This window comes from Cebus imitator, unplaced genomic scaffold (genome assembly GCF_001604975.1).
Source record: "Cebus imitator isolate Cc_AM_T3 unplaced genomic scaffold, Cebus_imitator-1.0 Scaffold4, whole genome shotgun sequence".
In the NCBI taxonomy this organism is placed as follows: Eukaryota; Metazoa; Chordata; class Mammalia; order Primates; family Cebidae; genus Cebus; species Cebus imitator.
In genome coordinates, this window is record NW_016107319.1 from 7,911,004 (window position 1) to 7,924,593 (window position 13,590).

The 13,590-nt window shown below is 38.2% G+C and overlaps 1 protein-coding gene across 4 annotated transcripts in view; it reads right to left on the reverse strand.

Annotated features, from left to right (window-relative positions):
• INPP4B (inositol polyphosphate-4-phosphatase type II B) overlaps positions 1-13,590 on the reverse strand; it is an 840,435-nt gene that overhangs the window by 451,717 nt on the left and 375,128 nt on the right. The window contains exon 3 of one of the 4 annotated variants that reach the window (XM_037740444.1): positions 2,308-2,312. The exons of the other annotated variants lie outside the window; for them this stretch is intronic. The gene's annotated coding sequence lies outside the window, so the exon portion shown is untranslated. The remainder of the gene's footprint in view (positions 1-2,307; positions 2,313-13,590) is intronic. 4 annotated transcript variants of the gene reach the window in all.

A 13,590-nucleotide genomic window follows, 5' to 3' on the forward strand; every position in this document is an offset into this window, starting at 1 on the left:
TGAAGCTTATAAGTGCTAGAAGAAATTATAAAGAAAATGCCTGGCAGTTTGGGCTATGTAAAAAACTCCCCTAGTTTAAAAAAAAAATAAGAGCAGATATAAAATTATTTGCAACAAAGACAATATGCCAAAATCTGTTTTGTACAAATGCTAAATAGCAAATGAGAAATGTTTAAAAGATGCTTCTCAATGAAGAAACAATTCATGAATGAACATATGAAAAAATGTACAACTTCGGCTGGGCGCAGGAGCTCACGCCCATAATCCCAGTGCTTTGCGAGGCCGATGTGGGCAGATCATGAGGTCAAGAGATCAAGACCATCCTGGCCAACATGGTGAAACCCCACCTCTACTAAAAATACAAAAATTAGCTGGGCATGGTAGTCTGCACCTATAATTCCAGCTACTCAGGAGGCTGAGGAAGGAGAGTCACTTGAACCCGGGAGACAGAGGTTGCAATGAACTGAGATGGTGTCACTGCACTCCAGCCTGGTGACAGAGTGAGACTCCATTTCAAAAAAGAAAGTTCAATTTCATTAATACTCAATGAAATAACCACTATAAACAATGATCGACACTATTTCATCTAACAAATTGGCAAAGAAGAAAAAGAAGTTCATACTTGATGCTATTTTGAGATTGCTTTGAATGCTACTTTCCCACATTTCCAAGAGTATTTTCTAAGAACTCTAAAAGTGTTCCTACTCTGTCCCAGAAAACCTAGGAAGCATTCTCACCATATGTGGTTAGTACAAGATGCTCATTTCAGGCACATCCTATTTTAACATCACTATACAATAATACTGTTTAGGCAAATTACTGTCAAATATTTATCATGGCATTACAGGTACCACAATCAGCATGTGGGAGGCATGCAATAAATATGTTGAATATTGATTGGTAAAATAATGAGCTTGTTTCTTGATCATCAAAATAAATAAAAGTATGACATTGGCTTCTCAAAAATATATTGTCATATTCTTTAATCTAGTAATTCTAATTTTAGGTTTCCATTCTAGAGAAGTAATTCTAAATATAGAAAAAAGTCATATACAAAAAGTACCACAATATGACTAAAGTGGGAAAGAAATAGAAATATCTTAAGTATTAAACAATAGAGAAACCTTTGAACAAATTCCATTAACTAATTTGATGGAATATTAGATCATTATTAAAAAGATGTTCATGAATAGTTTAAAATGGCTTATATAAAAATATTAAATATAAAAAGCAATATTTAAAGTTGTATATCTTATTTATGACATGGTTTGTGCAGCAAGTAAGACTCCACATAAAATCTCATCTTATTTTTTTTTTGGAGATGGAGACTTGCTCTCGGTTCACTGCAACCTCCGCCTCCTGGGTTCAAGCAATTCTCCTGCCTCAGCCTCCTGAGCAGCTGGGACTACGGGCACATGCCACCACATCCAGCCAATTTTTTTTTTTTTAGTACAGGAGGGGTTTCACCATATTGGCCAGGCTGGTCTCGAACTCCTGATCTTGTGATCCTCCCACCTTGGCCTCCCAAAGTGCTAGGATTACAGGCATGAGCCACTGCGCCTGGCCCATCTTAGTATTCTTTAACTTTATCTCCATGAAGAAGTTACTTAACTTTAAGCCTATTTTCTTCATCTATAAAATGGGAAAATAATAATATTGGCTCTTGCCAAATGCTATTATTTTAATTAATGATCAAAATAGATAATTCAAACAATGTTAGCTGTACCTATCACACAGTAAGTATTCATGTTTTGAAAGAACTGATTCTTCAGCAGCGTCATGAAAGCAAATCAGTTAATGTTGATGAAGCTACAAAATTAATGGCTCAGTTGTAAAACAGTAGTGATTCCCCACAAAGATCAATAAATTAAATGTTTTATACAAAAAAAAGAAAAAGTATTCATGTTTCTACAGTTATAGCTTTTTCTAAAAATATTAAATGAAAACATAACCTAGCATATCAGAAAGTCTAAATGCTAATATGTCAATGTGTTGGCAGTAGCTATTTTTGTGCAGTGGATTTGGCTGTCCAAAACATTTGGGACATCTCTCCTACGTCAAGGAAACATCCCACCTTACAAGTTCACACATCACCAAAACATGCTAGAAATCCACTTATTTGTCTTTACACACAGAGAACAAATATATGACCTAGGCTTTTCTGATACCATTGTCCAAGACTTCAGCTCAGAAAAAGAATCCATCTGGCAACCCATTCTGAGAGTTGACACATTTGCCAGCTCTCAGAGACAGTGGGGGCAGAGGTTTTGCCCCGATGCCCAACATCAGCAGTGTGGGCAGAGATACCTGTGCTAGCAGCAATCACAATGAGATTGCTTTGGAGTAGTGCTCATGTGTATTTGGCTGAGTCTGGAGTTCTTGAGCACCCGCTCTCCAAGCCTGCGCCCATTCTTTAGGATTTTCATGGATCCTGGGCACTTTTGCCTTCGCCAGCCCCTTCCTCCATAGTACACGCACACATGCACATGGATATGTTATATAATTATAATTTATGACTGCATTGCTATGAAGATAAATATATTAATATCATCTAATAAAAAGTTTTTAACCTACACATTTTTTTTTTCAAATTTTGAAAGCATTGTGGGCTTTAGCAGTACGCCTATTGGGCAAGTACACCCTGCTTAATGTTTTTGAAGGAATTCCTTTTCCCTTTAAATTGGCTGGAGTATATTCTCGGCAACTAAGAAAATGACTGTACAGATGGCAAAACTACAGTGAAATTTTCACTTTGTTGAACCTTTCTAGGAATTTTTAAATTATTTGGAAAAATATGTCTTACTTATAAAAGGGAAAATAATACATTTATGAAGAAAAAAAAGAAAAGCTGATCATCAGTAGCTTATAGCATCAAATGAAAAAAGCATGCATATCTCATAATCTCAAGCTACAAAGGTACTGTAAAGATCATTGTGGGAAAAAAAAGTCACTGTGTCCAACCTCCCATCTGCCATTTCAGTTACCTTTACCCCATACCTGACCAAGTTGTCATTGTCAGTGATACTGCATCCAGTAAGTCACTATCTCCGGAAGAAAATCAGACATTCTGTCTCTTGATTATATGACTGTTAAAAGTTCCTCTTTAATACTAAACAAGAAAATGCATTTCTGAAATATTTTTCCCTGAATGTATCTCCAATATCTGAATATTATTTGTGTTCCCATTTTAGATCCCCAATACCAGTGCCTCAGAATTATTGCGTAGCTACCCAACTCAAGAGTCTCTTATATCTATTGCACAAGCTTTCTCCTTTGATTCTGTATCAGTCTGTGATTTCCCTAGGCCACCTGTTGCTCCAAAGCAGAGATGTGAATTGCTAAATCAGAGGCAACTCTGTCTCTTCAGATCACAAACTTATCATTTCTTTGACTTCCATCAGAAGAATACAAAGTTGCATAAGGCCATAGTTTAAAAAGAAATCTGGAATCCAATACAAAATGAAAACATTTGTATTTTGAAAAGAAAAACTTTTCTACTTTATACATTTCTCTTGAAGTAACTACCCAAAATGAAATATTAAAAATTACACAAAACTAGAATTTTCAGTCTTCATACTGCTACTAAATCCTATTACCTATAAAATCAATGTCTCTCTGATAATTTAAATAATAAGGGCAATCTAGACTCTCAACATTTGATGACTTGATTTCTAATAAAGATTAGATCCCTTAGGTCATCAGCTACATGACTAAGTAAAATTAATATAACTGTTGATCAATGTCATCTTATTTGTAGTTGAGATTTCCTTTTTGGGGAAAAGTCCAAAATGGCAGACTAGAAGCAGCTTATGTGTGCTGCTCTCACAGAGAGGAAATGAAAGGCTAGTGAACACTGACTGCAAGCTGATCATCTGAGCAAACATATCAGACTCCATCAAGGCAACAGAGCGACACACACAGAGCAGACAGGAGCAAAGCTGGATACAACCTGTCTGGGCTTAGCGTGGAGCCAGGAGAACCTCTCCAAAATGGAAAAGGATGAGTGAATAAGAGCTCCCTTTGGGGATATACACTATCTACGGGGACAAATGCAAGACTGGGAATGACAGAATCCCCTTGGCCCACTCCACAAACCCCCACCATGCTTCTAGGCTGAGGCAGATGTTTTGTAGGGGCAACTCTCAAAGTGCAAGGGGAACTCTAAAAGGCTTGAGCCCCAGAGCACACCATCACAGGCACAATAGCCCCAGCAGATGTCGCAGCTGGGGTACCTGAGAGCAGTTAAGATCAGTTCACCCAGCTCACTGGACAAGGTTCTGTGTTAGGTTCCAGCCCAGTAGTCTCACTTGTGCTTTAACTTGGCTGGCAGCCACAACCTCCTGTTGTCTTTAGAAGTAACCCAGACAGCAGGGCAGGTGACCACATGCCCTCCACTGACGGCCAGATAGGAAACAGCTGCTAGAACTTCCAGCCCAGCAGACTCACTTCCATGTGAACTCAGCTGGAATGTGCAGCTTCCTGTTATCCTGGGAAGCACCCAGATGACAAGGCAGGTGACCCCACCCACACCTGCCACTGATAGCCAGGTGGGCAATGCTTGCTAGTTTCTAGCCTAGTGGTCCCGCCTCTGTGGGTACTCAGCCATAAGGCATAGCCTCCTGTTGTCCCAGGAAACATCTGGCCTGCAGGGCAAGTAACCCCACCCACCCTCACCACTAGTAGCCAGGTAGGCAATACTTGCTAGAGCTTCCAGTTCAGATGTTCCACTTCCAACTGAACTGTCAGTGAACATAGCCTCCTGTGGTTTTGGGAAACATCTGGGTAGCTGGGCAGGTGACCCTAACCATTCTCACTCTGGGTAGCGAGGCTAGTCATGCCTGCTGGAGCTTCAATCCAGTGATCCCTCTTCTGTCTGAACTCAGCCAGTGGGTGCAGCCTCCTGTTGTCCCAGTAGACATCCAGACAGCAGGATTAGTGACCTGCCCTCGCCTCCAACTGCTGGTTAGTAGGTTGGCAATGCCTGCTAGAGCTTAGAGCCCAGTAATCCTTCTGCGGCCTGAGCTCAGAAGGCAGGCACAGCCTCCTGTTGTCCTGGGAAGCCCCTGTGGAGCAGGGTAGGTGACCACAGGGTAAGTGACCCCACCCACCCCCACTGCTGGTAGCCAGGCAAGCAACACCAACTAGAGGTTTTAGCCTATCAGTCCCATTTCTATCTGAAACTAGCCAGAGGGCACAGCCTCTTGTTGTCCAGGGAAACACCTGGACAGCAAGGAGGCTACCCCACTGAACCCTCCTGCTGGTAGCCAGGCAGGCAATGTCTGCTAGAGCTCCCAGCCCAGTAATCCCTCTTCTATGTAAACTCAGCCAGAGAACACAGCCTCTTGTTATTTGGGGAAACATCCAGATGGTTGAATGAGTGACTCCGTCTACCACTACCTGTCTTAGCCAGGCAAGCCACAACTGCTAGAAGTTCTGCCACAGTCGTTCTATTTTTGCCTAAATTTGCCAAAGACCACAGCCTCCTATTGCCCAGAAACCACCTGGATGGTAGGGTGAGAAACTCCACCCATCCCTATCTCTCATAGCCAGATAGGCCACAACCACTAGAGCTTCTAGACCAGCAGTTTTGCTTCTGTCTGCACTCTGTGGGCAGGTGCAACCCTGTGATCTCCCAGGAAGTACCACAGCAGCAGATCAGAGCTGAGCCAGCAAAGATATGGCCTGTCTGCCAACTGTGGCCCTTGCCTGAGAGAGCCCCATGGATTAGAACACTTAAGAAATGTGGGCATAGAGATAGTAATTGGAGAGGCATCTCCAAGACCCAGGAGCAGAAACAGAATCAAAACCAGTCAACTGAACCCATCTTATACCACAAGGAAATTTGCAAGAGCATCACAGAAGATAAGAGCAAAAAAAATCTAAAGGACAGCAACTTCAAGGATTGAAGGAACATTGGCTCACACAGATGAGAAAAAAAAAAAAAAACAGTGCAAGACTCGGGCAACTCAAAAACCCAGAGAGTCTTCTTATTGCTAAACAACCACACTACTTACCCAGAAATGCTTCTTACCTAGGGTGAAATGTCTGAAATGTCAGAAATAGATTTCAGAATATGGATTGGAATGAAGATTATTGACATTCAAAAGAAAGATAAAACCCAATCCAATGAATCTAAGAAATATAAGATAATGGTACAGAAACTAGAAGATAAAATGGCCATTTTAAGAAAGAACCAAACTGAGCTGATAGAAGTAAAATATTCACTTCAAGAATTTTATAGTACAATTCCAAGTATTAATAGCAGAATCAACCAAAAAAAGGAAAGAATCTCAGAGCTCAAAGACCAGTTCTCTAAAATAATTCAGACAAAAAACAAATAAAATAGAGAAGAATGAATGAAACCTCTGAGAAATATGAGATTACATAAAGAGATCAAATCTATGACTCATTGGTATCTCTGAAAGAGAGAGGCACAAAGCAAGCAACTTGGAAAACATTTGAGGATATCATCCACAAAAATACACTCAACCTCACTAGAAAGGCAACCCTGTAAATCCAGGAAATGTAGAGATTGCTGTAAAATACTACACCAGAAGACTATCCCCAAGACATAATTATCTGACTTTTCAATGTTGAAATGAAAGAAAAAAATATTAAAGACAGTTAGAGAGAAGGGACAGACCACCTACAAAGAGAACTCCATTAGGCTAACAGTAGACCTTTGAGCAGAAACCTGTAAGCCAGAACAAACTGGAGGCCAATAGTCAGCATTAATAAAGAAATTCCAACTAATAATTTCATATGTAGCCAAACTAAGCTTCATAAGCAAAGAAGGAATAAGAAACTTTTCAGACAAGTATATGCTAAAAGGATTTATTACCACCAGACCTGCCTTACACAAGGTTCTTAAGAGAGTGGTAAATCTAGAAAGGAAAGACTGTTACCAGCCAGCACAAACACACACTTAAGAACATAAACCATTGATGCTATAAATGAACTACACAATCAAGTCTGCATAATAACTAGCTAACAACACCAGGACAGGATCAAACCTTAAATGTAAATAGACTGAATGTCCCAATTAAAAAGCGCAGAATGGCTAGTTGGATAAAAAAGCAAGACCCAATTGTGTGCTGTCTACAAGAGACCCATCTCACATGCAGTGACGCACAGGCTCAAAGAAAAGGGATGGAGAAAAATCTACCAAGCTAACAGAAAAAAAAAAAACCAGGGTTGCTATTCTAATTTCAGAAAAAGCAGACATTAAGCAGTGATCAAAAATGGGAAATAAGGGCATCACAAAATGACAAAGGGTTAAATTCAACAAAAAGACCTAACTCTCCTATGTATACACACCCAAAACAAGAGCACCCAGATTCATGAAGCAAGTTCTCAGATACCTAAGAAGAGTCTTAAATAACTACACAGTAATAGTGAAAGACTTCAACACCCCACTGACAGACAGTTTCAGAGTGATTATCAAGGCCAGAAACTAACACAGATATTCAGGACCTGAACTTGACATTTGACTAAATGTGGCTAATATCGTCTATAATACTCTCAATCCCAAAACATTCTTCTCATCTGAACGTGGCACATACTCTAAAATCGACCACACAATTGGTCATAAAACAATCCTCAGCAAATTCAGAAACAGTGAAATGATACCAAACACACTATTGTACCCACTGCACAATAAAAATAGAAAAAAATATTAAGAAAATTGCTCAAAACCATACACTTACATGGAAATTAAACAACATGCTCTTGAGTGACCTTTTGGTAACCAATGACATGAGAGCAGAAACCATAAATTCTTTGAAACTAATAAGAATAAAAGTACAATCTACCGGAATCTCTGGGACACAGCTGAAGCAGTGTTAAGAGGGAATTTTATAGTGCTAAATGCTCTCATCAAAAAGTTAGATTTCAAATTAAATACCTATCATCAAACCTGGAGTAACTAGAGAAACAAGAGCAAACCAACCCCAACATTGGCAGAAGAGAAAAAGTAAGCAAAATTAGAGCTGATCTGAAGGAAACTGAGATGAAAAAGAAAAATCAACTAATCCAGAAGTTGGATTTTTTTAAAAAATAAGAATGAAAGACCACTAACTAGACTAATAAAGGAAAAAAAAAAAAAAAAGAAGATCCAAATAAAGATAATAAGACACAACAAACGTGACATTACCACTGACCTCACAGAAATACAAAAAACTCTCAGAGAATACTATGAAAAACTCTATACACCCAAACATAAAAGCCTAGAAAAAATTGCTAAATTCCTGGAAATATACAATGCCCAAGATTGAATCAGGAAGAAATTGAACCTCTGAATAGACCAATAACAAGTTCTGAAATTGAATCATTAATACAAATCCTACCAAACATAAAAAGCCCAAGACCAGAAGGATTCACAGACAAATTCTATGCAATACATAAAGAAGAGCTAATACCATTTGTACTGAAGCTATTCCAAAAAATTGAAGAGAAAGGACTTCTCCCTAACTTATTATATGAGGCCTGTATTATCCTGATATCAAGACCTGGCAGAATAACAACAGAATAAAAGAAAACTTCAGGCCAATATCTTTGATGAACATACATGCAAAAATCTTTAACAAAATACTAAAAACTGAATCAAGCAGCACATTTAAAAGCTAATCTACCATGATCAAGTAGGCTTTATCCTTGGGATGCCAGGATGGTTTAACATATAGACATCAATAAATTTGATTAATCACAAAAACAGAACTAAAAACAAAACCCAAAAGATTATCACAATAGATTCAGAAAATACTTTCAATAAAATTCAGCATCCCTTTGCATTTACAACTCTCAACAAACTAGGCAATGAAGAAATATACCTAAAAATAATAAAAGCCATTTATGACAAACTCATAGTCAATATCATACGGAATGGACAAAAGGAATATTTCCCCTGAGAACTGGAACAAGAAGGATGCCCACTCTTATCATGCTTATTCAACATAATATGGGAAGCTCTAGCCAGAGTAATAAGTAAGAAAAGGAAACAAATGGCATCCCCAAATAGGAAGAGAAAAAGTCAAACTAGCTGCTTGCAGGCTTTATAATTCTATGCCTAAAAAACTTCAGTGTCTGCCCCAAAGCTCTGAGATCTGATAGACAACCTTAGCAACATTTTGGGATACAAAATCAATGCTCAAAAATCAATAGAATTGGCCAGGCACAGTGGGTGCCAATAATCTCAGCACATTGGGAGGTCAAGGTGTGCAGACTGCTTGAGTTCACGAATTCAAGACCAGCCTGGGGAACATGGCAAAACCCCATTTCTACTAAAAATTCAAATATAAGCCAGGTATGGTGGTGCACACCTGTAGTCTTAGCTACTCAGGAGGCTGAGGTGGGAGGATCACTTAAGCAGGGAGGTGGAGCCTGCAGTGAGCTTTGATAGCACCACTGCACTCCAGCATGGTCAATAAAACCAGATGTTTTCTCAAAAAAAAAAAAAGTTACTTAAAAAAATCAGTAAAATTTCTGTACACTAATAATGTTCAAGCTGAGAGCCAAATCAAGAATGCAATCTCATTTACAACAGCCAAAAAAATCAACCAAAATACGTAGGAATACATCTAACCAAAAAGGTGAAATAGCTCTGCAAGGAGAACTAGAAAACAGTATTTGAAGAAGTCAGAGATGACACAGACAAATGGAAAAACATTCCATGTTTATGGATTGGAAGAATAAACATTGTTAAAATGGCCATACTTCTCAAAGCAATTTACAGATTCAGTGCTATCTCTGTCAAACTACCCATGACATTCCTTACAGAATTAGAAAAATCTAGTTTAAAATTCATATGGAACCAAAAAAAGAGCTTGAATAACCAAGGCAATCCTAAGCAACAAGAATAAAGCTAGAAGCATTACCTTACCCAACTTCAAACTATATTACTAGTACACAGTAACCAAAACATCATGGTATTAGTACAAAAACAGTTACATAGGCCAATGAAAAAGAACATAGAGCCCAGAAATAAAGCTGTACACCTACAGTCATCTGATCATTGACAACATCAACAAAAACAAGTCATGGGGAAAAGACCCCCTATTCAATTAGTGGTGCTGAGATAACTGGCTAGCCATATGCAGAAGATTGAAGCTGGATCTCTTCCTTACACTGTATGCAAAAATCAATTCAAAATGGATGAAAGACTTAAATGTAAAACCTAAAACTATGAAAACCCTGGAGGATAACCTAGAAAATATCATTCTGGACACAGGACCTGGCAAAGATTTTATGATAAAGATGCCAAAAGTAATTGCAACACAAACAAAAATTGACAAATGAGACCCGATTAAACCAAAAAGCTTCTGCACAGAAAAGAAACTATCAACAGAGTCAACAGACAATCTAAAGAAGGGGAGAAAATATTTGGAAACTATGTGTCCGATAAGATCTAATATCCAGCATCTATAAGGAGCATAAACAAATTTACAAGCAAGAAACGATCTCATTAAAAAGTGGACAAAGGATACAAACAGACACTTTTCAAAAGAAGCCATATATGTGGCCAATAAACATGTGAAAAAAAAATGCTCCATGTCATTAATCATTACAGAAATGCACTTTGGGAGGCCGAGGCAGGCAGATCATGAAGTCAGGAGATTGAGACCATCCTGGCTAACATGGTGAAACCCCATCTCTACTAAAAATACAAAAAATTTCTGGGCATGGTGGCATGCACCTGGAGTCCCAGCTACTAAGGAGGCTAAGGCAGGAAAATTGTTTGAACCTGGGAGGCGGAGGTTGTAGTGGGCCAAGGTCATGCCACTGCACTCCAGCCTGGATGACTGAGTGAGACTCTATCTCAAAAAAAAGAAAAAAAAAAAAGAAAGAAAGAAAGAAATGCAAATTAAAATCACAATGAGATACCATCTCACATCAGGCAGTACTGCTATTATTAAAAAGTCAAAAGGAAACACTTACACACTGTTGGTGGGAATGTAAATTAGTTCTACCATTGTAGAAAGTAGTGAGGTGATTTCTCAAAGAACCTGAAACAGAAGTAGCAATTCACCCAGCAATTCCATTATCTGTTCTATACCCAAAGAAATATAAATTGTTCTATTATAAACACACACGCACATGAATGTTCATCGCAGCACTATTCACAACAGCAAAGTCATGGAATCAACCTAAATGCCCCTCAACAGTAGACTGCTTAAAGAAATTGTGGTATATATACTCATTGAATACTATGCAGCCATATAAAAGAATGAGATTATGTCCTCAGCAGCAACATTAATGGAGATGAAAGTCATAATCCTAAGTGAACTAACATGGAACAGAAAACCAAATAGCACATATTCTCACCTTTAAGTGGAAGCTGAATGCTGGGTACATGTGGACACAAAGAAGGAAACAACAGTTACTGGGGCCTATTTGAGAATGGAGGGTGGGAAGAGGGAGAGGACTGATAGACTCCCTGTCAGGTACTATGCTTATTATCCGACTGATGATATAATCTATAGACCAACCCCCTTGGAATGTAATTTATATAACACTGCACATATACCCCTGAACCTAAAATAAAAGTTAAGAAAGAATATTTCCTTTTTAACTAACGTACAGGGAAAGTACTAATTGCAGTTGAAACCAAAATAGACTACCATTAGTTATCCTTCTGTTTGTCACTCCAGATAGTCATTTTTTCTGCTCTTGAAAAGCAACAGATCCACGTGTTCCATGCTAGCCAACAAAAGTCGTCCCCACCTTTCAAAATACAGAAAGATCGCAAAGATATATATGGGTGCAAAACCTATCTGTACATTAACTGGAAATCCTTTCTCCTAATTGAGTTGTTCAAAATCTTTTTTGAGTTTTTATATGCTATGATAAATTCAAGTTTTAGTTATAACTAACCATAAAATCTCAGTAACTTAAGTTTATGTTATTAATTCATAGATCTAAATTTTGCCTGACAGAGGCAGGAAGGTGGGGAGGATACTTTCTGCTTATGAAGTCTTTCAGAATCCCAGCCTGAGAGAGACCCCACCACATCGCAGACAGGTCACTCAGTCACCCTGAATAGGGACATCCAGCCAAGAGACTAGGAATGAGGGAGAATGAGTACTTTGCAGGCCATGTCTGTGTCTCATTATTTGACTGGGTGCAAGGCGGGCTGAGAAGTCAATTATACAACTTAGAAAGAGACAAGGATCTCTGCTGGCCATCTGACCATCTCCATCATAGTCCACTAATGAGGCTCAACAGCTCTAAGGCACATAGCATGCATTTGTCCATACAAATTCTAGATATCTAAATAATGAAATAGGTAAAGTGAATGAACTGATGATAAATAAGATCTTTAGTAAAACTGGCATCTAAAATAACTGAAGACAAGAGGCTAATAGAAGGGTGTGGTGATTATAAGCAGCAAGCAGCTCAGGGAGACTAGACAATAGGGATCCAAGAGGAAGGTAGTTTTGGATGAGAAGTAGCAGAAATATCTTTGGGACAAAAGTCATATTAGAAAAGGGAATGTCTAAGGTGTTATTTTCATAATCACATAATAAAAGGTGAAAATGCTCATCAGAAATGCATTCAGGACATTTTAAAATCTGCCCCTTTCCAACCCTTAGTATTTCTCCACATGCATTTTATCTTGTTTTGTGGCCTCATTGGATTTCCTCTGTCTGGAGATACATTTCAACAGGTCACTACCTGCTGAAACTTTACCAACCCAACAAAGGCTCCTTACATATGCCAGGAAGAATGTTCTCCCTCTTTGGAATTCTGATATGTTTTAAGATCTGGTGAATTTTCTTTTTTTTTTTTTTTGTTTTTTTTTTGTTTTTTTTAGAGCCTAGATAGTGCTCTGTTGCCCGGGCTGGAGTGCAGTGGTACCATCATAGCTCACGGTATCCTCAAACTCCTGGGCTGAAGTGAACCCCCAGCCTTAGCCTCATGGGTAGCTAAGGCTACAGGCTTACGCACCATGCCCAGATGAAATCTACTTTCTTTGACTTCTCACATTATCATATATTCTCATATATTAAAAAAAAAAAAAAAAAAAAAAAAAAAAAAAAAAGCATTTATTAAGTAAAAAAGTTAAATAGATTTATATGTTAACGTAATGGTTTCTAAACTTTTTTTTAATACTAGAATTACCGGGGACTACAGATCCTCTGTCAATATAATTGGAATATGCGGCATTTCTAAAAAGCTCCCAGATAATTTGATTTCATGAGTTTTGGGAAAACAAAGTGACTAATCCTGCTGTATCTGAGGTTAAATTACATTTCAGACAAAACTATGAGGCCATTGGTTTTAATCACGTACACATAAACTGATAGGCATATGGTAGGACTGGGACCTATTTCTTAGAAGAAGTAGTTGAAACTTCTCAAGAAGAGAGCACGTATTCCATTTTGTGCAGTTTTTTTTGTTTTTTGTTTTTTTTTTTTAACCACATAGAAAGTGGTAAAAAAGATGGCTGTGGGTGAACTACAAAGTAGTAATCATCACAGTAACATTACCTTTAGCGTTCTGATGAGGGTGAGAAAATAAAAGAAATAGTTAAATATTAGAGAAAAAGACATATGGCAGCAATATGTGGGTATTAATTGAGAAATCATTTTAAAT